We start from the raw sequence: 13,350 nt of genomic DNA, 5'->3' as shown, positions 1-13,350 counted from the left end.
GTCTTAAATATAGGTATAACATTGGCTCTCTGCTAACTTTCTTGAATGGAAATATGTCAGGTTCTTAGTCCGAAAACTACTAGTCACAGGAACTGAGGGGTCTGAGGTGCTTCCCCCATTAGTGGAATTAGTAGATTCAGTGTTGTAGAAATATCAGAAAGAATTAAGAAGTTAGTTCAGACCTGGGGTCTAAAACCAATAAACTCTCTTGCACAAAAAACAGCAGGCATTGACCTCAGGGTGAAGGAGATAAGGGAAGGAGGTATGGTTGTAAAGCTGCAGGATAATAAAGCCAAATTCAAAGGAGTCGCCCTGGGTAAGAGTTAGTGTGCAAATACTGAATGCCAATTAACAGAGTTCCAGCAATTGCTAATGACTGAACAAAAGGTCAGGTGCAGGAATAGCAGTATGAAGGCCAACGGACAGGAGGGAGTTACCATAACAGAACCAGCTGTGGGAAACAGCAGGGGGGTGGGAAAGGATGAAAAGACTTGATTGATCAAGATAAGGTTTACACACGGTAATGAAGATTCCGACTTGGTAATAACTCTTGGAGGTAAGAGACAAGTTGTGATAACAGCAGAATGTCTCTGTACTTCTTGTATAATCAAGCAGGCAATTAATAGCAACCGACACATGGTTAACTGAGAGAAGAAAGGGTATAAAGATAGACAAGTTCGGACAGTCCAAAGCAAGAACCTAGGAACCACACTCAGCAGACGTAGATACCAGGGAAGAGACCCTTGAAGGAACAGGACTGTACTGATCACCCCGAGGACATATTGGGTAACTATAGAGTATAAGTAGTGAGTCTTATACTTCTTTTGTATTAAACGAACATTAATGGTACCGCCATTGTCTAGTATGTAATTTAATATTTAACTCAAGAACCGTCACTGGCAACTACTAGTCACAGTCTAACGAAATTGCCGTTTGTGCAATATTGGCGACCCAGATGGGACGATTCTGAGTTAAAATAAATTAAAATAAGAAAGACGTAGGAGAAATGACAGGAAAAGGTGGAACCTCCCAGTCGTGGGAAGAGCAGTTTAACAGACCTTGACTGAAAAATGTCAAGGGATGGCTTGAAACAATGGGCCCAAGTTTCGGACCGCGTCTAGAACGGCGCAGCCCCGACCTGGACGCCCGTTTTTCGCGCCACAAAGTGCGCCTAACAAATACTTACCTATTCTCCGGCTCCCTGCAGGTCCTCTGGAGTTGGGCGCGGCACAGCACGAGCTGTGGGGGGCGGAGCCAGGTCCCTGCGCTGAAAACAGTGCCGGGACCTCTGCACATGCGCACTACAGTGGGCGCGCATGTGCAGTAGCTCCAGGCGCCCAAAACTGTGTGGGAGGGGCCCGAAGCACGCAGCCCCTAGCCCTGGCCGAATAGCTTCACTGGGGCTGCGTGGATAAGGCTGCCTCTCACACCCAGCTCCTGCTTCCTCCCGACCGGACCCGACCTGACTCGACTCCCGCTCCCCCCCCGCCCCTGGACTGGACCCGATCCCCCGCCCCCGGACCGGACCCGACCTCCCCCGCCCCGGACCGGACCCAACCCCTGACCGGACCCTTCCCCCGGACCGGACCCGACTCCCCCCACCCCTGACCAGACCCGACCCCGACCCCCCCCACCCCCTGGACCGGACCCGACCCCCTCCAGACCCGACTCGACCAGACCCGACCACGACCCGCGCTCCCCCCCCCCCACGACCCGACCCAACCCAACCCGCGCTCCCCCCGATCCCGGACCCGACGCAACGCGACCCGAAATCTTGGGCCCGGCCGGGCCCGGCCCGTTCAACCTCCCTCTCCTTTCTCCCCTCCCTCCTCTCCCTCCCTACCCCCCTCCCTCCCTCCCTTCTCCCCTCCCTTCTCCCCCCCTCCCTCCCTCCCTTCTTCCCCCACCTCCCTTCTCCCCTCCTTCTCCCTCCCTCCCCTCCCCTCTCACCCCTCCCTCCCTTCTCCCCCCCTTCTCCCCCTCCCTCCCCCTCTCTATCTCCAACCCCCTCCTCCTCCCCCCTCCATCCCCCTCCTCCCCCCCCTCCTCTCGCTGTCAGAAACACAGACACTGACAGACAGAGACACACACACAGACAGACAGAGAGATAGAGACACTGACAGAGATACACTGGGGGGGGGGGGGGGGGTCCCAGCACGCTGTTGGAGGGCTCCTGGTGCTGCAGTCGGTAAGTAGAAAATGTTTTATTTATTGATTTTTTAATTTTTAAAAATTTTTATTAATTTTTTTTGATTGATTTATTGGTTGATTTATTGATGTATTTATCATTTATTATTGATGATGGCTCTTTATTTGTAAAACTGAAGTGTTTAATGTTTGTAAACTTCCCTTTAAACCCCCCTCCCTCCCCATTCCTTACGCCTGATTTTCTAAGTGTAGCCAAGGTTTTTCTGAGCGTACAAACATCTACACTTACTCCATTCTAAGTTAATTTGGAGTATGTTTTCACTGCCTAAACTTTCAAAACGGGCGTAAGTGGCCGGACACGCCCCCTTTTGAAAAAAAAAATCTGTTCCAACTGAAACTGTTCTAACTGACTAGAACTGGAGCAAACTAAATGCCGAGAATTGCAATTTCTGAGATACTCCATTCTAAACCAGTTGCTCCAAAAAAACAGGAGCAACTCAGGCCGAAACTTGGCCCCAATGTGCTCACCCGGATTTTCCGGAGGAGACTCATTCTTCGACAAAACTAAAAAAGAAAAGAAGAGGGAGTCTAAATGTATCTTAATGGCAGCATGTTATGCAGAATTACTTAAGCAGAGAGACCTCAACAAAATGTTACAAAACCAATGAGAGCACGAAAAATCAGACATCAGACAGACACAGGAAAATGGACAGACGAAGTTAAGGAATTGAGGCTTAAATTGGCAGAGCAAGCCAATCAAATTGAGACTCTCCAAGATGATAAAAAAACTCCATATGTTGCATCTGACCTCTAGTATGACTATGGCAGAAAATAACAAGTGAAATAAAGAGAAAATGAGACAAAAGTGCACAGAGGCTCAAAACCAAGTATATGATTTAGAAAACAAAGGTCGCGAATTAGCAGCTGGTCTTAGATTCCTTCAAGCGGTTCACATAACCGATAGGGAAAACAGAGCAGACCATACTCAGTGCAAGAAAACTATCAAAGAATTAGAAAGCCAATTGAGCGGCCAAAAAGATGTTATGCATGCATTTGGGCCCTCAAGTGCTCCAACAAAATAAGGGTAACGCAGAGTTGGGGGAGGTGAACTTGAAGCAGATCCTCAGTAGCTGCAAAAGAAGTTTTAAAAATCTGAAAGCTGACAGCAAGAGTTTTCAGGAAACAATGAAACAAGGTAAGCAGAAGGACCCTGCGAGATCCAAAAGGAAGTACAAACCATGGCAATGTATATTTGTGGTTCAGGAAAGCATTGTGTTTATGGTAATAAACCGTTTGTTTAAGAGACGAAAAAAATAGAAAAGCATTTCTATGAATCTAAGAAAATAGAACATAGAATTTGCGACTATGGATGTTTGAAAAGTTATGAAATGTATTGTGTGCGATGCTTCAGTGTGAATGGTAAAGTTAAGAACCACGTAGATGTTTATTTGTCTGTGTGACTGTAGTTTTTCAACCGGCACTGGTTAGTTTGAAATTGGTTTGAATTAATTTGGAGTTATTGAGGTTAATTAACCTGTGAAAACCAAACTTTCATTATGGCCATGGTGGAATTTTGGTTGGTTTAAATTGTGTAAAAACCTCTAGTTCCAGACATGAGGCAATCACATATATTTGGTATTTTAAAAATAAATTTTTTTGACCAATTTCAAGAATGTGTGACCAGGGGAGAGAAAGGGAGGGAATGCTATTATATGTGGAATACAGAAGGATTGCAATGAATGCTATTGGTATGCGTGGTGTTGCTTTACAGATTGTTGGTACCATTGTTAAGTGTTTGTCAAACTTTTAAAATGCGAAAAAATGAAGATAACTCTGCACCAGACTTCAGAAAGCAACACCTTTTGAAACACCTTTTTGCAGAGTTGAATGTGAATATTTTGAGCATTGTAAAATTTTAAGTTTCGAATTAGAGTGGATCTTTCCCTCAATATCAGAAAGGGGATCAGGATTGATGAATTAACCCATTGGGCTGGCACGAAAAAGCCACGATGGAGTTTCTGTTTTTTTCTTCTTCGAAGCAGGACTACTGATGGTGCAAGATTATCAATAATGTATGTGCCTGTAATGGTACAGCAAAAATATGCCACGAGACCAGCCTGGATGGTAACCTAACTAAGGTATGCATTAGGTGCAACCATGTGACCAGCCAACAACATTACCCCATTTGGCAGGCTATGGTTAGTAGCCATTTCACAGGCCAAGAATGGTACCACACGGTCTCCTTGGCCGACAACCCCTCGATAGGGCTTAAGTGTACTCTGACCAGAAAGGAAATTTGTTATATTAACAAAGGTAATGGTCAATTGCAGTTGTTTATAGGATGTAATAGTAACACCTTGGTGCTCAACTCAACCAGCAATTTTCAGACCAACACAAAGCCCAACTATTCATGTGGAAATCAGGGTAAAATAATAGTGCATCGGGAACAATCTCCCACCACCACCACGATAGCCCCAACCACCATTGGGATCTCATCGACCCCCCACCCCCTTACCACCAAAACTCCCTATAAATGGGAATGTCCATATATTGAACCAGGACCAAAGGGAGGTGTTGTGTTACGAGAAACTAATCAGGTTGTGTATGACAATGTACAGTATAAGTTGATACCCGTTGTACTTAAAATAAATAATATTCAGTTACCCAACTGGTGCCCGGACAATTTAAGGAAATTGTATCGGGACCTGACTTCACTACTGTTGAGACAAGAAATAGGACTGGATAAGACGGAAAGTAAGAGTAGGTGGAAAAGAAGCTTTGCAAACGACAAAGCTACAGCATACGGGGCAGGAATGGACGCTGTCAATACCTTAGATATTACTAATTTGAACGCTAAGATAAAAGGATTGAACGGACAAATAAAGCCGGTTTTAAATAGTTTAAAAATAATCAGAGACAGGTAGTGGAGGCAGGAAAAGATGGCAGTAAGCTGGAGAGAAGATTGGTCACCGTATTGGAAAGTCGCGCTCAGGCTATCAACCAATTAATCAATACTGCCAAGAAAGCAGAGAACCAAACTCAGGCGCAAGTCTTGTGTAGTGTTTATGGAAACTGGATGATAGAACAATTACAGGAAAACCTGCAGGAAGCCAATGAGGGTAAAGTCCCCACCTGGATCAACAATACCCAAATTCAGACTCTGACCTCGAACAAGGAACACCATCCTCTAGATGGATGCCAGCTGCGAGAACACTGCAAGGTGTGGTTCAACGAGGAATGCGCCGGACCAAGAGGAATGCCAGCGATCGGAATAATATTGGGGATACCAGTATTCAATAACCAGACCGGTATGACTCTGTTTGATGTAAGGAATGTCGGAACCGTACAAGACGAAGTATGGATAGGCCTGACCAATATGAAACCATATGCGGTAAATCTACCGACGGGAATGACTGGGACCAGTCTGCACCAATGCAGCTGAACTACCCGGACTGTACTCTGCCCATACAAGGTCTATCCTACCAACGAGGCCCAGAGTGGTTTCAAGAACAGCACTGCTAAGAACTGTACTCTGACCATGCTGAATGTGAAGGCCCAAACATTCATCAGGAGTGCTTAGTTGGGAAATGGGACTTATTGTTTCACCACCACCGAAAAGACATACCATTACGGAACACAAATTTGCCCGATACCCAAACCAAGCTTCTGCGCTCACCCGTTGATACCTATGACAATCGGGAATGAAGAAATTATTAATATCGAAAGAAGAGAGCAAGTTAATATCACAGTACAGAAAACCTTGAAAACCTAGCTGGAAACTTACTTCGCCAGGTGTGACATCACCATCCAGTTACTTAACGGAAATCAGACATAAATTAGATTTGGTCTACAGAATTTACGAAAAAGTGGAAATAAATACAAGAGACATTGAAGCCAAAATCACCCGAATTAAGATCGACACTTGGTGGGACGAGATTTGGAATTGGGGAGAGAATGTGAATATCCACCCCTGGATCAGACTTTTCTCTCATCTTACGGTCATCTTGATAGCAATAATTTTCCTAGCATTGATAATAATGGTAGCTAACGTGAGAAAGTTGGTAAGTAGATTGGAGCTACAGCTAGGATGTGTACAAGTAGGAACAGCATTACAAAATATTCTAAAGGGACCTCGTAGTGAAGCCGAAACTCTACTGTGATATATATATATATATAATTGATCAAAGGGAGGAATGTGGAAATATCAGAAAGAATTAAGAAGTTAGTTCAGACCTGGGGTCTAAAACCAATAAACTCTCTTGCACAAAAAACAAGCAGGCATTGATCTCAGGGTGAAGGAGATAAGGGAAGGAGGTAAGGTTATAAAGCTGCAGAATAATAAAGCCAAATTCAAAGGAGTCACCCTGGGTAAGAGATAGTGTGCAAATACTGAATGCCAATTAACAGAGTTCTGGCAATTGCTTAAGACCGAACAAAAGGTCAGGTGTAGGAATAGCAGAATGAAGGCCAACGGTCTCGGCCTTTTGGCTAAGATCAAGTGTAGTATCTGTTCTTATCAGTTTAATATCCCCTATGGGGACATGATATTGAATTGATTTTTGGACAGGGAGCTGGATCAGGGGCATGCCCCGTCCACTCCATGCACCGACCTGGTATTGCAATATTTCCAGGAACGGTGCAACTTTGCCTCTTGGCCTTTTGGCCTAAGATCAAATATATTGGCGCAAAGTGATCTTTGGCGTTAGAGTTGATCTGGAAAGAAATTGGACATTTAAAAAGAAAAAGAATGAAGGCCAACGGACAGGAGGGAGTTACCGTAACAGAACCGGCTGTGGGAAACAGCAGGGGGGTGGGAAAGGATGAAAAGACTTGATTGATCAAGATAAGGTTTACACACAGTAACGAAGATTCCGACATGGTAATAACTCTTGGAGGCAAGAGACAGGTTGTGATAACAGCAGACTGTCTCTGTACTTCTTGTATAATCAAGCAGGCAATTAATAGCAACCGACACATGGTTAACTGAGAGAAGAAAGGGTATAAAGATAGACAAGTTCGGACAGTCCAAAGCGAGAACCTAGGAACCACACTCAGCAGATGTGGGTAGCAGGGGAGAGACCCTTAAAGGAACAGTGTCAGGTCCGTACTGATCACCCGAGGACATATTGGGTAACTATAGAGTATAAGTAGTGGGTCTTATACTTCTTCTGTATTAAACGAACATTAACGGTACCGCCATTGTCTAGTGTGTAATTTAATATTTAACTCAAGAACCGTCGCAGGCAACTACTAGTCACACGACTAGCGAAATGGCCGTTTGTGCAACGTGTTGAATAATTATTACTGTGCATTAATTGATAGTTCTTAAAATCTGTTATTTTCCACTGTGCTTTGAAATCTTTGTTATGAGAATTTTATTATTTTTATAAATGACTAATTACAGATTTCTCTTGGTATTTTGCAATGTGGACTGACATTCTGAAATAAAACATAACATTTTAATTTGCATATAATTTTAAAATATTTTCTTGATTTATATAATTAAACGCATACAGAGAAAATTAAAATCCGTGTCTCTTCTTCCTCATTAAACTCTGCTTGTTTTATGGTTTGGTTTAACAGTAATTAAATTGAAATAGTTCCCCATTGACATACAATACTTCTTTTTCAATAAAGTAAATATTTGCAGCTAGATAGTATTTCGAGAATGGTTGCTCACTGTCACATTATTAGACACAAGTAATTTCTCTCTTTGCTGCTCAGTTGATTTCTTTTTTCCCCCTTTTCTGAAAGTGCTGACTCATGCTGGGGACAGTTTTACGATTGCCGGCCACTCTCTGGGTCAGAGAACTCAGCCTAGACCAAGAATCGAACATGAAACATTTTGGGGTAGAAATTGGTCTTCGTCACACCCGTTTAACGGGCGTGAAATGAGTGCAATGGGGACCAATTTGTGGAGCAACGTCGTTCGCCTGAACTACGCCAGGGATACGGGTGCCGCAATTTTGCCATACACAGCTGCATAGCTGGCCACTTAAAAGTGGCATTAGGACCCTTACATACGCAAATGAAAGGCCCAATACCTGTTTCAGGACCCCTGCACTAAATTGGTCGATGATGATTCTTCATCTTAGCGGTTGCTGTGGCCTAAGCAGGGGCTGCCACCAAGCTGTAAGCACGCAGATCCACTGCACTCCTGATGACCGCTGCTGGTCTGTGATCTATTCCCCTCCCGGTGTTCCTCCAGCTCCCTCCTAGGACTTATCTCGGGGCCACTGCCAGCGTGGCAGACGGCCCAAGATTAAAACGTTTACATTAGGTGATTTTCCTCTGGAGGTGCAACAAATGTTGGCAGTTTGCCTAAATTATTAAAACTAGGCCCAAGGTATAATTTCAGGCAGGCCTCAGACCTCCTAGTTGAGGTGTGTGCTGCCTGCGTGCCATTGGTAATGCGCCCAAAAGTGGACCATAACCAATTTTAACCACTTTATGTTTGTATGGCCCACTTCCACATTAGGCAATGAACTTACCAACACAACCATTAGAGGAGACTACCGCTGGAACTTTCAATTTGGCGATATCGGATGAGGCAACTGTTATACATCTCTTCCGATATTCCTTTACATTGAAATCAGGAAAAAATATACTCCATATTCGTCTAGTGCAATTTTCTGAAACAGTTGAATGAAGTCAATGAAAAGGAAAATTGGGCAGGGTATATAACAGGCGGTCGGTCCGATATCACACATGGGATCTTTTCTGGCCAGCGAGAGGGCAGACAGGGCCATGGTTTAACATCTCATCCGAAGGATGGCGTCTACGAGAGTCCACCCTCCTGCAGTACTGCACGGATTTTATGCTTAAGTCCCTAGGGGCCGATTTTCATCAAGGCCTCTGCCCGCCCAAGTGCACCCAAAGTGTCGCCGATAGCCGCCGAGGTACCGGACAGTACTTTGGGTGGGACATTCATGGCCGAGGTCCCTTGAAGGTCAGCGGGCGGCAAATGTACGACGTACGCCGCCAATCTGAGCGGCAGCAGGCGGGAGGTCTCACTCTCGGCGGCAGAGACACTTGCCACCCAAGTGCCGCCAAGAATGGAGTCGGGCCCAGGGCTGAAGACCTGAAAAAAAAATCACCAAAAAAAAATACAAAACTATCCGAAGACCTTCAGGGGACCCCATCCAGGTAAGTCGCTGTTGAAAAAATGTTTTAATATGTTCACTTACCTTTTTTTCAGGTTCGTCAGACTTACCGTCTGGGACAGACCAGCCTCCAGCCAGCGGTTCACCCCCGTTCTGCCGCTGAGTCCCGCCCGCAGGAATCTGGGAGCTCAGCGGACGAGAGGTCAGTTGCGCCACTCGGCCGTCCGCTGATGTCAGCGGACGGTTCCCGGCGACCCTCCCCTCCCGCCCGCTCCAGGCCACCTCGAAAGTGGCAGTGGGCAGATCTTCTGGAGGAAGTCGGCGGGAGTGGGTGGCAGTGGGCGGTGGGCTGATGAATTTCAGCCCCCTAGAGTGGTACATGAACCCACAACCTCCTGAATCAGAGGTAAGAGTGCTACCACTGTGCTAAGGCTGACACTTTTAAAACCCACCAATAGATGTTCAGGTGTAAACTTTGCAAAAAGCAGAATATCTATGTTTTGAATTCATCTTACTCGGATACTAGTTTTCGAACACATGCCACTTCACCTGTGCACATTGCGTATTTATAACATCATAACAGAGTAATATAACTGTCCTAAAAGCTTAGTTTCTATACCGAATGTTTCGTATAATTTTGCTAATAGCAAATGTCAGGGAACTAGGACAGTGGTTATGTAATCCAGAGGCATGTAATAGTGATCTGGAGATATGAGTTAAAATCCCACCATGAAAGCTGTTGAATTTAAATGCATTTAATTAAATAACTCTGGAATAAAAAGCTAGTATCAGTAATGGTGACTATGAAATTTGTCATATTGTCGTAACAACCCATCTGGTTCACTAATGTCCTTTAGGAAAGGAAATCTACTGTCCTTACCTGGTTTGGCCTATCAGTGACTCCAGAGCAATGTGGTTGACTCTTAACTGCCCTCTGAAATGGCCTAGCAAACCACTCAGTTGTCCCAAACTGCTACGAAAAACAGTAACAATAAAACCATATTCGACCACCCGGCATCAACCTAGGCATCGGATTCGGACACAACAAAGGCACATCCAGCCCAGTACGACCCTGCAAAATCCTCCTCACTAACATCTGGGAACATATGCCAAAATTAGGAGAGCTGTTTTATGGACTAGTCAAACAACAGCCTGACAGAATCATACCTTCCAGCCAACATTCCAGACTCCTCCATCACCATCCCTGGGTATATCCTGTCCCACCGACAGGTCAGATACATCAGAGGTGGTGGCATAGAAAAAAGACTTACATTTATATAACCTCAGGACATCCTAAAGCACTTTACAGCCAATGAAGTATTTTGAAGTGTAGCCACTGTTGTAATGTGGGAAACGCTGCAGCATATTGCGCACAGTAAGCTCCCAAAAACAGCAATGTGATAATGGCCAGATAATCTGTTTTTGTTATGTTGATGAGGGATAAATATTGGCCAGCACAGGGGAGAGCTCACCTGCGCTTCTTCAAAATAGTGCCATGGGATCTTTTACGTCCACCTCAGAGAGCATACAGGTCCTTGGTTTAAAATATCATCTGAAAAACATCACCTATGCCAGTGCAGCACTCCCTCAGCACAGCACTGGAGTGTCAGGCTAGATTTTTGTGCTCAAGTCACTGGAGACCGACTTGAAACCACAACCTTCTGACTTTGAGGCGAGAGTGCTATCCACTGAGCCACGGCTGACACAGTGGCAACATTGACTGCGGACCCCAGCAAGCCTTATGGCATCAGGTCAAACATGGTCAAGGAACCCACCTAATAATTACTACCTACTTCCCTCCCTTAGCTGATAAATCAGTACTCCTCCATGTTAAACATCATTTGGAAGAAGCACTAAGGGCAGCAAGGGCACAGAAAAGTACCATGTGAGGAGTGTAGGCCTAAATTGAATTATTTGGTACATTCATTCAACTCTTAAGAAAACTGCAAAACTGGTCATAAATGGGGTATATATTTACCTTGGTTCTAATTTTAGTGGGAAAGTTGGCATGAAGATAAAGCGGTGTTCTCTGCTTTGAAATTCACATTTACTTTTTGTTATAACTACTAAACAATGAAAATAAATCTCAAAGTTCATAGATATCCTTTTAATGACTGTCCACAGGTACTTATCAATGTGCGATATCAAGCAAAAGTAGTTGCTGAAATAAATGAATGACTTGTTATTTCAAAGCACAAGTTAGCTCAAGCAACCTTATGAATGAGATTAAAGATCTCTACCATTAAGATGAGAACATAAAAACATAAGAATAGGAGCCTGCTCCGCCATTCAATAAGATCATGGCTGATATTTTACGTCAACTCCACCTACCTGCACAATCCCTATATTTCTTGATTCCATTAGGGCCAAAAATTCTGTACCATCCCTGTTATTTATGCAAACCTGTAATTACCATGTCTAACCACCAAAGGGCTTATCCTTTGGAGTCCCAAGGGATCCCACAATCCCTTGGGAGCACCTGCATATAAGGAGGCCTCACAGGCTGGAGGGGCACTCTGAGATCTGTAATAAAGGATTACGGTCACACCTTACTTTGAGCTTGCAGTATCTAGTCTGTAACCCTTATACAATTGTAACCCTCATATAACCACTACATACTGTACATACTTACTAGAAATGCACACCTTGACCACAGGGGGTGTACTTGTGGGAGACACTCCTTACCTGGAGATTCAGGTATATAAGGGGAGGTCCCTCGCAGGGCCAGCACTCCTTGGTCCAGGTAATAAAGGTGAAGGTCACAGAGTGACTGTGTCTGCAGTATGTGCCTCGTGTGATTATGTTTAAGAGTTAAGGACTCAACACTATCGATTTCACTCAACCACTAAGCATGCACAGCTCTCTGGGGTAGAGAATTCCAAAGTTTCACAACCCTATGAGTGAAGAAATGTCTCCTCATCTCAGTCCTAAATGACAGACCCCTTATTCTGAGACTGTGACCCTTGGTTCTACACTCCCCAGCCAGAGGTAACATCCTCCCAGCATCTATCATGTCAAGCCCTGTAAGAATTTTATATGTTTCAATTAGATCATCTCTCATTCTTCTAAACTCTAAGGAATATAGGTCTAGTCTATTCAATCTCTCCTCATAGGACAATCTCCCCATCCCATGAATCAGTCTGGTGAACCTTTGTTGCACTCCCTTTAAGACAAGTATATCCTTCCTTAGGTAAGGGGACCAAAACTGTACATAATACTCCAGGTGTGGTCACACCAAGGCCCTATGTAATTGTTTTTTTAATACTCCAATCCCTTTGTAATAAAGTCTAACATATCATTTGCTTTCCTGATTGCTTGCTCCCCTGATCTAAGTGCTTGATATAAATTGTAAATAACTGAGTCCCAAGCACTGATCCTTGCGGTACTCCACTAGTTACAGCCTGCCAACCCGAAAATGACCCGTTTATTCCTAATCTCTGTTTTTTGTCCATTAACCAATCCTCAATCCATGCTAATATATTACCCCCAATCTCATGAGCCCTAATTTTGTGTAATAACTTCTTGTGTGGCACCTTATCGAATGCGTTTTGAAAATCCAAATAAACTACAAGTACTGGTTTCCCCTTATCTAACCTGCTCGCTTCAACTTCAGTAAACTCTTGACAGATTTGTCAAACATGATTTCCCTTTCATAAATCCATGTTGACTCTGCCCACTCATATTATGATTTTCTAAGTGCCCTGTTACCAATTAGGAAAGCAAATGGTATGTTAGCTTTTATTACAAAGGGATTGTAATAAAGAGTAAATAATAGATTGTACCATTTTATCGACCACCAATGTCAGATTGTCTGGTCTATAGTTCCCTTTTTTCTTTCTTTCTCCTTGTTGGAATCAATTATTAAAGATGAAAGAGCAGCGCATTTGGAAAGCAGTGACAGGATTGGTCCAAGTCAGCATGGATTTATGAAAGGGAAATAATGCTTGACAAATCTCCTAGAATTTTTTGACGATTTAACTAGGAGAGTGGACAAGGGAGAACCAGTGGATGTGGTATATTTGGACTTTCAAAGGGCTTTTGACAAGGTGTCACACAAGAGATTAGTGCGCAAAATTAAAGCATATGGTATTGGGGGTAA

At 44.1% G+C, this 13,350-nt stretch overlaps 1 pseudogene; it reads left to right on the top strand.

Moving 5' to 3' along the window:
• The first annotated feature begins 6,615 nt into the window (after positions 1 to 6,615).
• LOC139263683 (U2 spliceosomal RNA) lies at positions 6,616 to 6,795 on the top strand (annotated as a pseudogene).
• Positions 6,796 to 13,350: the final 6,555 nt, after the last annotated feature.

The sequence above is a fragment of the Pristiophorus japonicus genome, chromosome 4 (genome assembly GCF_044704955.1).
Source record: "Pristiophorus japonicus isolate sPriJap1 chromosome 4, sPriJap1.hap1, whole genome shotgun sequence".
Lineage (NCBI taxonomy): Eukaryota > Metazoa > Chordata > Chondrichthyes > Pristiophoridae > Pristiophorus > Pristiophorus japonicus.
Note: the sequence above shows the minus strand (reverse complement) of the source record. Positions and strands in the feature narration are given on the sequence as shown.